This window comes from Hibiscus syriacus, unplaced genomic scaffold (genome assembly GCF_006381635.1).
Source record: "Hibiscus syriacus cultivar Baekdansim isolate YM2019G1 unplaced genomic scaffold, ASM638163v2 tig00111372_pilon, whole genome shotgun sequence".
Taxonomy (NCBI): Eukaryota; Viridiplantae; Streptophyta; class Magnoliopsida; order Malvales; family Malvaceae; genus Hibiscus; species Hibiscus syriacus.
In genome coordinates this window covers 479,081-495,234 of record NW_024063072.1, presented here as the reverse complement: position 1 = coordinate 495,234, position 16,154 = coordinate 479,081, and the positions used below count along the sequence as shown (strand labels likewise).

Sequence of the window (16,154 nt, the reverse complement as noted above, 5' to 3'; positions counted from 1 at the left end):
ACTTTCTAATTGGCAAATCGAACAGTTTACAGAACACTTCATGGCTCATGCAACCGGAGTTTCGCAGCAAACATCAAAGATATCGTCTAAAGGAGTATGATCGCCGGTCCCTTCGTCTTTTCGTGCATATAACAATTGTTTACCTTTGAAGACAAACATCCCTCCCTGTTAAAAGAACCGAATCAAACCCAATCGATCATCCAGCTGATATATACCGGAGCACGGATCATGAGGATTGGTAAGAGAAATTCACAAACCTGTTGTAATACACTGCTAACGTCGTCTGGAGTTGCACTGATGGTATAGTTTTCCATAGCTTTCTTCACTTCATCAAGTCTTGAGAACACCTTTGCCTGTCCATACATATGAAATTTATACAAATCGGTTAACAAGTGTCTTTCTATGAACAAGAAATGTACTTTCTTACAAGATGAGAATGGAAATTACACTGGCTGGATTGCAAGACCATAGTATAAACCCAGAACATCATATGCCTGAAAGACAACATGATTAATGAGCATAACATATACTTTACTCCAAATCGTCATTTCTCTCCGGAGTATATTTTATATATCATCCTTGAATACATGAAAATTTTTAGAAGTGATATACGTTCGAAGAAAACTCTCCGAAAGACTCAATTCTCTGAACAAAACCTTTGAAAGTTCACCATAAACATCACATCACTTTCGGAACTTTTCACGCCGGGATCGTCCTCTGGAGTCTATTATGCCTTGTTTTTGACGTGATCTTTGACATAGTCAAATATGATAGTTGACAGACGTATCTACATAATATGTCAGCCTATTAACAGACATTATGATCTTAGGCTTGATATCGGTCATCCTATAATTAAGATATTTATTCCCCCAAGGAAAGACTGAAAGGACTCTCTCTCAACTCCATCTCACACTTACATTGCTTATTTCCTTCTACCTTCACTCTTCTTCTCACATAGATTAACCACCAGTCCACGATCGAATCTTACCGACTACTGCTCCTCACTAAAACCAGAAGAAAGTGAATCGTCAACAGTTGACGAAAACAATTTATTCCTATCAACAAGAATATATAGCATCAAACACATACCCGTATCCTATATTCACACTCAAGTCCGTATAACATAGCAACATAATGTTACCTTGCGTTGAGGATCAGCTTAAAGGGAGTCCATTGGAAAGGGTACCTGCAAATTCCATGAATTCCAGTAGGGGTGTTCAAAATTCGGTTTTAACTGAATTAACCGATCGAACCGAATTAGTTCGGTTAATTCGGTCAGTCACCGAATTAATTCGGTCGGGGAACGGTTAAGGATTTTTTTGAAATTCGGTTAACGGTTAATTCGGTTCGAAATCGCTTAATTAACCGAATTAACCTTTAAATATAATTATATTAAGAGGCTCAATCTATTTAAAATCCATTTAAAACCCAAACCAATATTAATTAATTAAAATAATATCAAAACTAAATGCAAAATGTTTGAATCAAATTAATTAGATATTATTTATAATTAGATATTATTTAAATTAATTGTAAATTATTATTTTTAATTAAAAAATATTAAATTCTAAAATTCTAAAAAAAATTGTTAATTCGAAAATTAACCGAAATTTATTCGGTTCGGTTAATATTTTCGAAAAAAAGTTCGATTCGGTTAACGGTTAAAGAAAAAAAATTCGGTTAATTCGAAAATGATAGTTCGGTCGGTTCGACCACCGAATTAACCGAATGAACACCCCTAAATGCAAGTGGTAATTAGTTGTTGCTGAAGACTGCTATCGAATAGAGCAAAATCACAACTGATAATTTGAGAAAATAAAAATAAGATAAAAGAGACACAAAATTTACGTGGAAAACCCCTAAATAAAATAGGGTAAAAACCACGGGCAACAGTAGAAGAATTTCACTATGAGAAAATAGGAATTACAACTTCTCCCTATCTACCAAGGAGAAAACAATGATAATTCTCTCTTGATAAAAAGGAGAAAAACAACTCTCAAGAAACTCTCTAAATTCTCTAGTATTGGAAGAAAGCTAGAATACTTTGGGATGGTTTTAAAGCTAAATGGGCTAGGGTATTTATAGCTAAATCTTAAGGACTTAATCTTATAAATACCTTAAAGCTTAGTGATTAAATTTTGTAATTATACCTTACTAAAATCAACCAAAGTTGGCTGCCCACTTAGACTAAATTAGCAGCCGGCTGCTACCACAATTATTGACAATCTCCCACTTGAAGATTTGATTGGAATAATAATATATTCACACCATTCTTTCTACCTTGTACCATCATGTTGCTTACGTCTCTAACAGGCCACAAGAAGATCGACACCGGGTAAATTTATCAGCGTTGATCGCCTTCGTCATGAAATCTGCTATGTTGTCTTTGGTATGGATATTATGCATATCTATCGTTCCTTCTTCCACCTTTTCACGAATGAAATGGTACTGAACTTGTATGTGCTTTGTTCTTGAATGAAATACTGGATTCCTTGCTAGATGCAAGGCGCTTTGACTGTCACAAAACAGAGAAACATGCTCTTGATTGTGCCCAAGCTCCTCCAATAGCATCTTCAACCAAATTGCTTCTTTACTGGCTTGTGTAGCTGCTACATATTCTGCCTCTGTTGTGGATGTAGCCACAACTGACTGCAATTTTGAAACCCATCTTACAGCTCCACCAGCAACTTTAAACACATATCATGTAGTAGATTTGCTTTTATCCAAATCTCCTGCATAGTCAGAATCTACATACCCATTGATTAGTAAGTTTGATCCTCCGTAACATAATGCAATATTTGAGGTCCCTTTGATGTATCTCAGGATCCTTTTTACTGTATTCCAATTCTCTTTGCCTGAATTCGCCATGTACCGACTAACCACTCTCACTGCTTGTGCAATGTCTGGTCTTGTGCATATCATAGCGAACATCAAACTTCTCACTGCTGATGCATACGGCACTCGAGACATCTCCATCCTCTCTTCTTCACTGCTATGACTCATACTGGAGGATAATTTGAAGTTAATAGGAATAGGGGTATAAATTGGCTTACAATCTTGCATGCTGAATCGTGACAAGATCTTCTTCAAGTAATTCTTTTGTGAAAGCCAAATTTTCTTATTACTTCTATCTCGGTGAATTTGCATCCATAGAATCTTGTTTGCTGATCCGAAGTCCTTCATTTCAAATTCCCTAGCCAGTTGTGCCTTCAATTCTTCAATATGATCTTTGTTGGGTCCTGCAACCAATATGTCATCCACATACAACAGTAATATAACAAAATTGTTATCACCAGACCTCTTGAAATAAGCACAAGGGTCTGCATTAAGTCTGTTGTATCCAAGGCACATAATGAAGGAATCAAATCTCTTATACCAACACCTCGGCGCCTACTTTAGACCGTACAGAGATTTGTTCAACCTGCAAACCAAGTTTTTCTTTTCGTCTTCTTCAAAACTTCAGGCTGGAGCATATAAATCTCTTCTTCAAGATTTCCATGAAGAAAAGTTGTTTTAACATCTAGCTATTCCAGATGTAAATTCAATGTAGCACACATTGCCAAGACTACTCGAACTGTTGTTAGTCAAACCACATGAGAAAAAATTTCATTGAAATCAATACATTCTTTCTGAGCATATCCTTTGACCACCAGTCTTGCACGATACCTCTCCACTTGATCGTCACCATTTCGCTTGATTTTGAAAACTCATTTGTTACCAATTGGCTTCCTTCCTTGTGGTAGTGACACAAGGTCCCATGTATTATTTTTATGAAGGGCTTCAATTTCTTCTTGCATCGCCATCATCCACAATGAAGCATTTGAGCTGTTTATTGCCTCCTGGTATGTTGATGGCTCACCGTCCTCTGTCAAAAGACAGTATGCAATATTACCTTCTATAACATAATCTGAGTGCCAATTGGAACGTCTTCTCACACGATCTGATTGACGAGTTGTTGGAGCTTCAGAACTCTCTGATTCTTGTTTATCATGTGCTGGTTCCGCTTCAGAAGAATCTCCTTGTTCAAACTCCTTTTCCACATGTATCTGTGTAGTCTCTGACTTTTCAGCGCTGTCATCATATTCTTTTCTTTGTAGCTTATCTTCTACAAAGATAACATCCCTACTAATGATCACTTTGCGGGCAGTGAGATCCCACAAGCGATACCCCTTTACTCAATCAGCATACCCCAAGAATTTGCATTTCTTGGATTTTGGATCCAGCTTTAAAATTTCTTGGGCATTGTACATCACGTACACTATACTTCCAAATACATGGAAGTTTGAATAATCAACTGGTTTACCAGTCCACATCTTCATTGGTGTCTTCAGCTCTATTGCAGTTGATGGAGCTCAATTCACCAAATAACAGGCGGTATTGACTGCTTCTGCCCAGAATGATTTTTCTAGGCCTACGTCCCTCAACAATGCTCTTGTTCTTTCTAACATGGTTCTGTTCATCCGCTCTGCCACTCCATTTTGTTGAGGAGTGTTCGCCACTGTAAACTGTCTTTTGATGCCTTCTTTCTTGCAAAAGTCATTAAATTCTTCGCTTGTGTATTCTCCTCCATTATCTGTTCTGAAACACTTGATCTTATTTCCAGAATCAAGTTCCACCCGCGCTTTGAAGTTTTTGAAAGTTGAAAACACATCTGACTTCTTCTTAATAGGGTACACTTAACATCTCCTAGAGTAGTCATCAATAAATGAGACAAAATATTTTGCTCCGCCTAGGGATGTAACTGGTTCTTTCCATACGTCATAGTGAACCAATTCTAGAACACTTTTACCTCTAGAATTTAACGTGTTGAATTTTAACCGGTGCTGCTTACTTGTTATGCAATGCTCACACAAAGTAAGTGATACATTTGTTAAGCCTGGAAGTAGCTTTTCCTCCACAAGGACTTTCATTCATTGTTCTGACATGTGTCCAAGTTTCTGATGACATAGCATTGAAGAATCTGAACTACATGAGGCAACAGAGGCTTCTACTTCTAGCAAAGTCTCTCCCTTCAGCTTCTAGCAAAGTCTCTCCCTTCAGCATGTACAAGTTTGCAGTTATCTTTTCGCCTTTCAGCACCACAAGCGCTCCACGGAACACCTTCATGATTCCTTTATGTGTTTCAATCTTGCTTGCATTATTATCCAACAATCCGTAGGATAATAAATTTTTCTTCAAGCCTTTCACGTGCCGCACATCTCGAACAACTTTGATTGTTTCATCGTACATCTTCAATTTGATGGTTCCCACGCCAATGATCTCTAAGGCATGATCATTGCAACTATACACAGATCCTCCTGAGACAGGTTCATACTGATGGAACCATTCTCTTCTTGAAGTCATGTGATATGTTGCTCCCGAATCAATGAGTCATATGTCTGCAAATCGTTTTCTACATTCCACGGTGGTTGACGCTTCATAGCATAGAGCATATCCATCATCTGAAGTGTTTGCGGTACTGCCCTGTGGATTGGAGTTTTTATTTAGACTCCAATAATCCTTCTTCAAGTGACCCTTCTTTCCACAGTGGTAGCACTTTAAATTCTTTTTGCTTCTTGACTTCGATCTACCATGTTTGTGACTGCTGCTTTGGCCACGTTCTGTTGATCTCCCTCTAATCGTTATCAACGCTTCTGCTTGTTGCAGATTTACTTGTCTGTCTGTCTTGTTCTTGCGCCGATTTTCTTCTTATAGAACAGCAGCTGCAACGTTATCGAAGACTACACTGGTGACATTACTGTTTGTCAAGTTGATGATGAGTTGATCGTACGAATCCGGTAGACTTTAAAGTAGAAGTTCAGCACGTTCTTGTTTTCCTATTTTATAGCTTAAGGATGTAAGCTGAGAAAATAAGGTGTTCAGTGTATTTAAGTGCTCCGTCACTGAAGTAGATTCTGGCATACGGAGAGTGTACAATTTCCTCTTAAGGAAAATTTTATTGTGCAGCGATGTAGCCTCATACAATTTGGTGAGATGATCCCATATCTCTTTAGCTGTCTTCTTCTCCTCGATGCTTGACAATACTTCATCTACTAATGCTAGATGAAAGTTTGCCATAGCATTCCCGTCCATCTCGTTCCATTTTATGTCATATGCGAAATCCATCGGCCTTTCATTGATAGCCGCTAGACACCCGTCTTTCCTGAGAATGGCCTTCATCTTCAATTTCCACAATGATAAATTTCTCCCATTGAACTTTTCAATGTCAAATTTTGTTGCCAAAGCTTCAATTATTGATAGCTCTCACTATTTCACTATCGTGAATAGTTCTCTAAAACCTCAAAGAATGGGTAATACATTCTTATTTTCTTATGTTGGAAGATCCATCTTTTGGTGGCAACCACAAAGACAATAAGCAGATATTACACACTCAAATCTGGCTCTGATACCAATTATTGCTAAAGACGACTATTGGATAGAGCAAAATCGCAACTGATAATTTGAGAAAATAAAAATGAAGATAAAAGAGACACAAAATTTACGTATGGAAGAAAACAATGATAATTCTCTCTTGATAAAAAGGAGAAAAATAACTCTCAAGAAACTCTTTAAATTCTCTAGTATTGGAAGAAAGCTAAAATGCTTTGGGATGGTTTTAAAGCTAAATGGGCTATGGTATTTATAGCTAAATCTTAAGGATTTAATCTTGTAAATACCTTAAAATTTAATGATTAAATTTTGTAATTATACCTTACTAAAATCAACCAAAGTTGACTGTCCACTTAGACTAAATTAGCAGCCGGCTGCTGCCATAATTATTGACATTAGCTCCAAACTAAGACATGGGGAAATGCAGAAACACTCAAAATCAATACCCTCTCGGCAAGGATACGAGCTTTATCGGGAGTACCAACACCAACAGCAATTAATTTCACACCAGCTGAATCGAATTTAGGCTTTGCTTCTTTCAGAACTGAAGCAAGTTCCCAACTTCGAAGAGCAACGAATACATATAAATCGATTAGTTGAAAGACCCAATTTCATAGATTAACAAAGATGGCTCACAAATACTTTTACCAGCAAAAGCATTCGAAATACCTCAAAAATGCAACGACAGCTACTCCCTGAATCAAAATTCCGATAGTTGACAACTTTGGGTTCCCAAAAACTATCGTATTAAACAAAAAAAAAGATTAAATTTGAATTTAAATTGATAGAAATAATATATACCTCATTTTGGTCCCAGAGGTCTTTGAACAAAACGGGTTGACCTGAAGCGGTGAAAACTCTAACTTCGCTGAGTATATCGCCGATGTTGGTGGAGAATTCAAGGGCGGAAGAAGAAGAGACACTGACCATGAAACGGGAGTTACCAACGTTACTGTTCAAAGTGATTTGCTTGGTGGGTTTAAAGCTAACTTTCTTTGGAGTAAGGAAGTGAGAAGAAGAAGAAGAAATGACTGAAGGGGATTGGGATTTCGGAGTTGAATAACAGCGAAAATTTCTTGAAGACATGGTTGCCATAGGTTTTTGGAATTTCAATTTTTTTTTCTTTTGAAGGACATGCAATGGGAAGTTAAATCAACCGTCGAAAGTAGTGTTTGTGCTGTTTATGTGGCGGAAGTTCTGCCAATATGTATGGCGGATGGCGGCAACAGTTTTTTTAAACAACCACTTTCACTTGATTTTTTCGAGTAAACTACTTTTGGTCACTTAATTTTGCTTCTCTACTCATTTAAAAAATTTCATTTTTATCACCTGAACTTTTATATTGTTAATTAAAAAAAATCAATATTGAAGCACTAAAATAATTAATTACAAAAGAAATAACTAGAGTTTGTTATCTTTTCTATCTTTTTTACGGTCGTCGTTAGTCTTTTTTTTCTTTAATTTTATGATCGAAGGCAACACTAATTTTGTATTGATTGTTGATCGTTGATATTCATTATTTTTTTTGCTTTATTATAGTTTATATTTGTTTTTTTTTCTTTTTTATTCTTAATAATTCTGTTTTTTTTTCACATATTCTTCTGTCTTTATGATACGTTTTTTGTCTCTATGTCACATTTTCAGTTGTTTGGTTGTTGTTTTCGTTTATTTTTTCAGGTTTTGATTTGACATCGTCAACGACTGATCAAGATGACTGTCGTAACCGTCTTTCGGTTGGGCCACAGAATTTGGCTTCGACTTAAAAAATGTGATTGGAGTCGCCACCGATTATTTATTTAAAAAAAATAGGTTAATCGGATACCTTATATCTTACCTGATCTGCGTCTTACCAAAGATATGTCGGATTCGGGAGTCGGTTACGGTCAAGGAAGGATTAGCACCCTTGAACCGCCCTTTCGGTACTACGTAATTTCCAGTTGTTTTTAATTAAGAAAATCGAAAGTTAAAATTTAAAGGTAACATATGATCCAAAATTACTCACCTCCGATCAATTTGAAAGAGTACCCTTAAAAAGTCGAGAAACGCGTTAAAGGAAAAAGGAAATAAGAGTAAATGAAATAAAGAAAATAGAAGGGAAAAATAAAAAAAAATGATGAAAAACTAAAAGAGGAATAAAATATATAATTATTAAGTGCAAAATAATAATGATAATAAGTAGTAAAATAAAAAAACGCAATCACACCAAAAGAAAGTAAAAAAAGAAAGTTAAGGTTTGGTGAAGTATAACTGTCGGGAAGGAAAAAGACGATAAGGGGTAGGACCGTAGTTAATAAATGAGTGTGATGTATCCCTATAATATAGTAAGAATGAATAAACAAAAAAAACATTATGATATAATATATATATATAATAATATAATACGAAAAAATAATTTAATAAAATAAAATAATAATAATGTATATAATATAAATACATGAAAACAAAAAATAAAGAAGTATAAAATATAAAATATAATTAAATGTATATATATGCATATGTTTAAAAAAAAGTAAAAATAAAAAATAAAATACAATAAAATATACATATAATGATAATAATAGTAGTAAAAGAGAAAAATATTTATATCGTTAATAGTAAAATAATAATAGTAGCAAAAGAGAAAAATATATTATATATGTTAATAGTAAAATAATAATAAATATAATAGTTATAAATATATATATATGATAACTTTAAAAAACATTAAAATAATATTAGAATAAAAATAATTATATATATATACTTAATAATACGAATTATCAAAAAGAAATAAATAAAATATGAAATAATACATAAGGGACCATTCATCGGCGGCAAACCTCGAAAAAAAATTGATTTTTAAAATCCTTTCCTTCCCTCGTTTTAAATATTCTAGTATTTTTTCCAAAACGGCCTCGGGGTTGTGTAGATCTAAAAGAAAAGTTTCGAACGACAACCCCTTTCCTCGGCCAAAACTATTTTTTTTTCAAGCACAAAGACGAATAACAATACATGCAAGTGAAGAAAAGAATGCGAAAGGTAAAAGCTTTCACCTTTTATTGCTCCTGAATTGTTTACAATAGCTTCAAAACAATCTATTTGCTCGTATTTTTTTCTGGTAATTTCGTATGCCCATCATGTGTTACAATAGTGAGCTACAATGGCTATTTATAGTGCTTGTGGATCCTATCTTTAGGAGTTTAAAACATAGCAAAATTCTATCATATTTTTAGGAGTTGAATCCTAGCATAATTCTATCCTATTTTTGAGAGTTTGAATCCTAGTAGGACGAAAAAGGTGTGTTGACAATGACGCTTACTTGTTATCATGATGATCTTCTCTGCTTTTGACCCTCATATTGAATTTAGACATACTATTTGCGTTCGTTGATAGTATTTTTACATTGTTCGATTCTGATTTGAGGTATGTCGGTGGTCTCGCAATAACTTTATTCCCTTTTGTAGTTCGTTTACTGGTGCAATCAGATCCATTCGTATTTATATCTTATTCGAGTTTATTTTTATTAGTTTTTTTAACATTTTCCTTGTATCATTTTGTGTGATATTAAATGGCTAGTTTCTTTGTGTTTAGAAAATATTCTTATTATATATTTAGTTTACAGTTGTGGTGGTAAACTTCTGTTGTAAGATATTTTTTATTTTCAATAAAATTAGCGATTTTTATAAATAAAAAATTTAATTACAAAATTTGATTTATATATGTACAGTTTTGGTTCATTGTAACGTTTAATGTATGGATTGAATTTCTCTTATCAAACAAAATCAACAAATGTTCACGAGAAACTCAATTTGGTTTCATTAATTTTGGGTCACGTCATATCTTTTTGATGAAGGTTGTATCTTACATGTACATCAAATTATTACCTCATAAATTATTATTTTTTTATTTTTCACGCCATTGTTAAAAAAATCAAACTAACTAATTTATCTCTCTTTTTGAGTTTTATGATCAGAAAATTAGTTTTATGATCAGAAAATTAGTTTTATAGTTATTTATCAAATTAAATAATAATCTATTTTGAATGATTAATTGATAATCGAAAAGTGAAATAAAACGTGAGGAATAAATTTAATTAAAAGAGAAGTAGAACCTTACATGACTATGAGAGTGAGACATAGAGTTGTTTTAGCGGCATCTTGAGATAAAGTCATTAACTTTAAACATATAGCGGTGTTTCTATTAAAAATACTACAAAATGATAAATTTAGCCTAAAAAGGATACAAGTGATATACCTAAAGATGAAATGATTAATTAGAGTCTAATTGAATTTGTATATGATAATATGATTAATAATAAGATTAGCAACCAAAATAAAATTGATTAAGTAAAAGATTAGTACTGGGATTGAATTGTCAATAGGTATTGATAGGTTCCTTAAATACAAATATGATTTAGATTAAATGATTGGCCATAATTGAGTGACTATTTAATAATCTTAAATGAAATTTAAACTATATATCAAAAATAAAATTTAATATTGATTTGTATTTTTGTTCGAGATAAACTAAATCTTAAAGGGTGATTAAATATTGAATTTGAATTTAAGAACTTCATAAAATAATACGAATTCCATAATATAATATCAAAATGGCAACACTGCGTATTCATCGATTAGCAGAAAAAGGTGCCATGAAGGGAGCAGGCGAAGCGTCACGTCGGAGTCTCTACACCAAAGCCAGTCTACAGAAGCGGAGGAGGAGTGGATACGCCATTTCGTTGACAACGTCAGCAAGAGAGTTCACTTTAGCCATTTGAAGGAGTTTTTCAATCGTATGGGAGAGTGTTGGACGTTTACATTGCTTACAACAATAAGAAAAGGAAACTGAAGAAAACAACCTTTGCATTCGTTAGGCTCCAGCATCAGAGGGAGGCTAATATAGCGGTACTAAAAGGTGGTGGGAGGATGGTGATGGTAGCCCAATCCGGGTTTCCTTACAAGAGAAAGGAGAAGTGATAGTCCGAAGTTCAAGCAAAAGTTTCGAAGGTGTGGAGAAGAATTTCAGCTATAAAGGATTCTCGAACATTTAAGGAAGTGTTAGTTGGCAGAAACAAAGATGACAGTCAGGAACCAGTCATAGCAGGTGGAGGGAAGGTTCCGTCAAGCATAGTCAATGAGGTTATTGTTAGGGTCGTTGAAAATCTATCAGAAAGAGCAGCGGGGCAGGAAACTGATCCGTTAAACGCTATTGGGTGGCTAAGTCCCAGTAAGATTAAAGGGGTGTATAACCATGAAATAATCCACGAGACGTTAATTCTTATGGTTTTGTTGTTAAGGTCTGCGCTTGGTACGGTTTACTTTCAGTCATACAGCTTGTTAGAGTTGAAGATACGGAAGCATGCTGGAGAAGTAGGGAAGAGATAAGCAAAATATGGTTTGATGATCTTGAGCGATTAGAAGGTTACGAAGGCAAGCGAAGGGTGAAAGTATGGGTGTTATTAACCGATGTCCCATTACAGTTCTAGAATACTGATTTCTTCATAGAGTTAGGCAAAAGATGGGGCTCAGGCGTAATCGTGGATGATGATACAGCAAAGCGAAACCGGCTAGATGAAGCTAAGATCCTATTAAAGTGTCCCAGGTTTCTTCGATCCCTGACAGGATCATCATTCAAGCTACGGTATTCTCTCCATTGTTAAGCTGAGAACGGAGGAGTACGAAGGTGATTGTTCATTCATCGATGGCAGCTTTCCTTTCGATGGACCCGACTGTAAAACTGGTTTCGAGGAGGATGTCTTCCAAGTTCAGGATGATGACATTAATGTAGATGAGGCAACCAATGTTAGCGCCGAAAAGGAGACAACAAAAGCGAAGGATTGTCAGAGTGATCTACAGCGAGAGGATGATAACTTCTCAAAAGCTGAGATGGAAATGACCTCGTGGCCCATACAAAGTACAAATCAGAAAATATGCTCGATGTCCCTATTTTGTCCGGGAATGGACTGCCGGACCATTTTGGGCCTGCTGACCAAATATCTACTGATGGCAATTGTTTAGTGCGGGTTCCTAGCCCAAATTTATTAATCTCACATGGGTCTCGTTTACTTGATGTTCCAATGAGGTCGTGGCTTCTAGAGAGTGGAACTCTCCGAGTAAACCTGGGGTTTTCTAAAGAGGGGCGGTTGCTAATTTCATTTATTCTGGCTCGAATGGAGAGGATAGTGAGGGGAGAGATCCCAACGCGCACAAAACTGAGCCAAGAAAAAAGAGAAAGCATAAAAAGAAGGGTAAGCGAGCTAGCGGTAAAAAGAAGAGCCAGCATGGTGAATTGACGGGCAAAGTCGGCTGGCAGCAAGTGCAAAAGAAAGTGTGGAAGGACCGCTGCTGCTTGCCTTGGTTGAACCAAAAGAGGCTCGTACTTTTGAAGTGGGGGTAAAGTTAGGCGTGGAATTCTTAGCATAAGACAGAGTGGTAATCGAAAGACTAGAAAGGTTAGAAGTTGAAGAAGGGGTCGATAAGTAGCAGCACCCAGCGATGGTCCTGTAAGTGTGTGTGATTGATTTTTAATTTTTCCAATGAATCTTGAAATTCTAACATGGAGCTTTAGGGGTTCTGGTAGAAAGGAAAAGGTGAGAGCCATAAGTGGGTTAATTTCCAGAAGTTGAGTGAAAGTTGTCTTTTTGCAAGAGACCAAACTAGCCATTGAGAATCCTTTGGTGTGTAAGCGGTTAAAAGGGAGGGTGTTGAATGAGATTGCATTCGTGACCTCAGAAGGTGCTTCGGGTGGTTTGATCACCATGTGGAATGTTAACTGTTTTGTGCTGGAAAAGAATGTGTTACAGAAAAGAATTATAGTACTGGTAGGCAAACTAGTTTAGAAATTTTGAAGGTTGGATTATTTAATACATACGCGCCAAACGATTATTAGGAAAGAATTGAGTTTTATGAGATGTTGGGGGATCTTATTGTGAAATGCAAGGAAGAGAAGTGTGGGGGCCCTGTTAAATCGCTGTCAATGCAGGACTTCTTTGAATTTATCCAGTGGTGTAATCTAATTGACCTCCCGTTAGTGGGGTGTGCTTTCACGTGGTTTCGAGGGGGTGACTCCAATGCCGCTAGTCGTTTGGATAGATTTCTCATCTCTCCCGATATTTTAGTAGGCTGGCCGAATCTATCCCAAAGTGCATTACCAAGGAGTTTGTCTGATCACAAACCGATTTTACTGAAGACGGAGGGAATTAGTAAAGGGCCTCGCCCGTTTAAATTATTCTCTTATTGGGTTGATGATAAAGGATTCGTTGATAAAATTAAGTTAGTGTGTAGTAACCTAGGAGAGTTGGACATTTGTCATCTGTTGAGGGAAGCTAAAATTGTTACTAAACAGTGGGCGGCTGAAGCTAGATCTGAGGAGGTCACTTCTACTTCAGAATTAGAAAGCAGAATGGATAATCTGGAAGATGCTTTGCTGTCCGATGGTAATGATATGGCGCTAAAATCAGAAATTAGAGTTAAAAAGTAGATTGTGGTCTTTGTACCAAAGGGAGGAACGAGAATAGCTTCAGAAATCAAGATTGAAATGGTTTTCCGAGGGAGATAGGAATACTTCACTTGTCGGCAGCATTGAGAGGTCGGTCTAATTTCATTTCCAGCATCTCTCTTGATGGTGAGTTAGTTTCGGAACAAGGAATGATCCTAAAAGCTTTGAGAACCACTTTCGGGACTGCTATAACAAGAAGACTATTTCAGTGAAAAGGCTAGATATCAAGTTAGAACAGTTAAGTGAGGTTTCTGCGAGAGGTCTGGAAGCGCTGTTTTCAGAAGATGAGGTTTGGGCAGCAATTAGTTCGGTAGATGGGTCTAGGGCTCCTGGCCCGGATGGGTTTAATTTGGAGTTCTATAAGAAATTCTGGATTGATCTTAAGAGCAAAATCGTGGAATTCTTTGACAGTTTCTTTGCGGGGAGGGTGTCCGATAGCTCGTTCAATCACTCATTCATCGCCCTTATTCCGAAGAAGCTGAACTCGGTGTCTGTGGAGGACTTCAGACCGATTTCTTTAGTGAGCAGCCTGTATAAAATTGTTGCCAGAGTGTTGGCCCGGAGACTAGCAAAATGCATAAATGAAGTTTTCGGGGAGACTCGATTTGCGTTTATTGCCGGCAAACAGATTTCTGATTGTGTGCTAATTGCTAATGAGTTGATTGACGATCTCAACCGAAGTAAAAAAGAAGCGGTGGTTTCACAAGCGGATTTTAAAAAGGCTTACGACTCAGTTGACTGCCAGTTTCTTGATTTAGTGATGAGGAGGATGGGTTTTGGGAGTAGATGGAGACTCTGGATGAAGCTATGTATCTCAACGGATTCCATCTCGGTGTTGGTAAATGGTTCTCCTTCGAAGAGCTTCAAAATAAACAGAGGTCTAAGACAAGGTTGTCCTCTTTCTCCATTCCTATTTAGTCTTTAATTAAATTTGTTATCCTTTGGCGGCTGGGTAACTTTAATTAAATTTGTTCTTGTGAATTTACCGGTGTATTATCTTTCCTTGTTTCAGATGCCAGCTGCGGTTGCTGCAAAGTTGAACAAAATCACTACAAATTTTTTGTGGGGGTCTTCTTCTAGTAAACCCATTCATTGGGTGAAGTGGAATGACATTTGCAAACCAAGGATGCAAGGTGGGTTAGGCATATCTGATTTGTGGCTCGAAAATAGAGCACTTCTCAATAAATGGACCAGAAGAATTGGGTGTGAATCTAATAACCTTTGGAGAAAAGTGGTGGTTGCGAAGGGAGGTTTAGAGGCATCCGACTTGTGCTTTAATTCTGCAGTGAGTAAGAAGTTCTTTTGACCATGGAGTAACATAGGTCAGGTCTGATGGGAAATTTGATGATTCCTTCAATAAGAATCTTAGGCTGTCGTTGGGAGATGGCAATCGTATCAATTTTTGGGTTGATTTTTGGACTGATGTCTCTTCTTTGAAGATCACTTTCCCAAAAATTTTTGCCTTGGCAATTAAGAAAACAGGTCAGGTCTCGGAGTTTGGGTTAAAGGATAATGGAGTGTGGGTGTGGGTTAACTAGGAGAAATTGGTTTGATTGGGAAACAAGTATGTGGAATGATTTCAGGACATTGCTGAATAGATCTTCTTTGAACTCTCTTGATTCAGATGTTGTGAGGTGGGTTGGTGCTTCTAATGTTTGTTATTCTTCTAAATCCTTTTGTAGCCTAGTGCTTAATGAGGGGGGTCGGCAGACAATTTTTGGAATCTGGTTTGGGCAAAGCTTGCGCCTCCTAAGGTTGAGTTTTTCGTATGGAAAGCAATGCTGAATAGAATTCCACCGCTTGTTGAACTTTTGAAAAGGGGGGGTGCTTCCAGAGGATTCTACGTTGTGCGTCGTGTGCAAACAGGATCCGGAAACAGCCTTGCATCTGTTATGCCATTACCCCGTTTGTTGGAGGCTATGGCAAAGATAGGGGTCGATCTGGAACCCTTATTTCAGCTGCCCAGGTAACTTAAGAGAATTTCTAGTTTTGTGGACTGCCCAACCTCTAAACAGGTGGCATAAATAGATCTGGCACCTTGCGTTTTTTTGGTTATGTTGGACTATTTGGCTAGTCAGGAATGATATTCTGTTTAATAAGAAAATTGTTGTTGAAGGTCAATTGTATCATATAGTTTTGCTGAGAATTGGAACTTGGTGTAAAGGTTTGTGGCCTGAGAAATGCCCTTGGGTTTTGGATAATTATAGGTGCCTCGATTCCGTCGTTTTGGGTAATTAATTTGGAGTTTGACTGGGCATTTTGTAGTGTCTATCGTGATTAGGTTTTCCCTATTCGATGTTTGCATTTTC

The 16,154-nt window shown here is 36.5% G+C and overlaps 1 pseudogene; it reads right to left on the bottom strand.

Annotated features, from left to right (window-relative positions):
• Window positions 1–38: 38 nt before the first annotated feature.
• On the bottom strand, window positions 39–7,534 carry LOC120159732 (annotated as a pseudogene).
• Window positions 7,535–16,154: the final 8,620 nt, after the last annotated feature.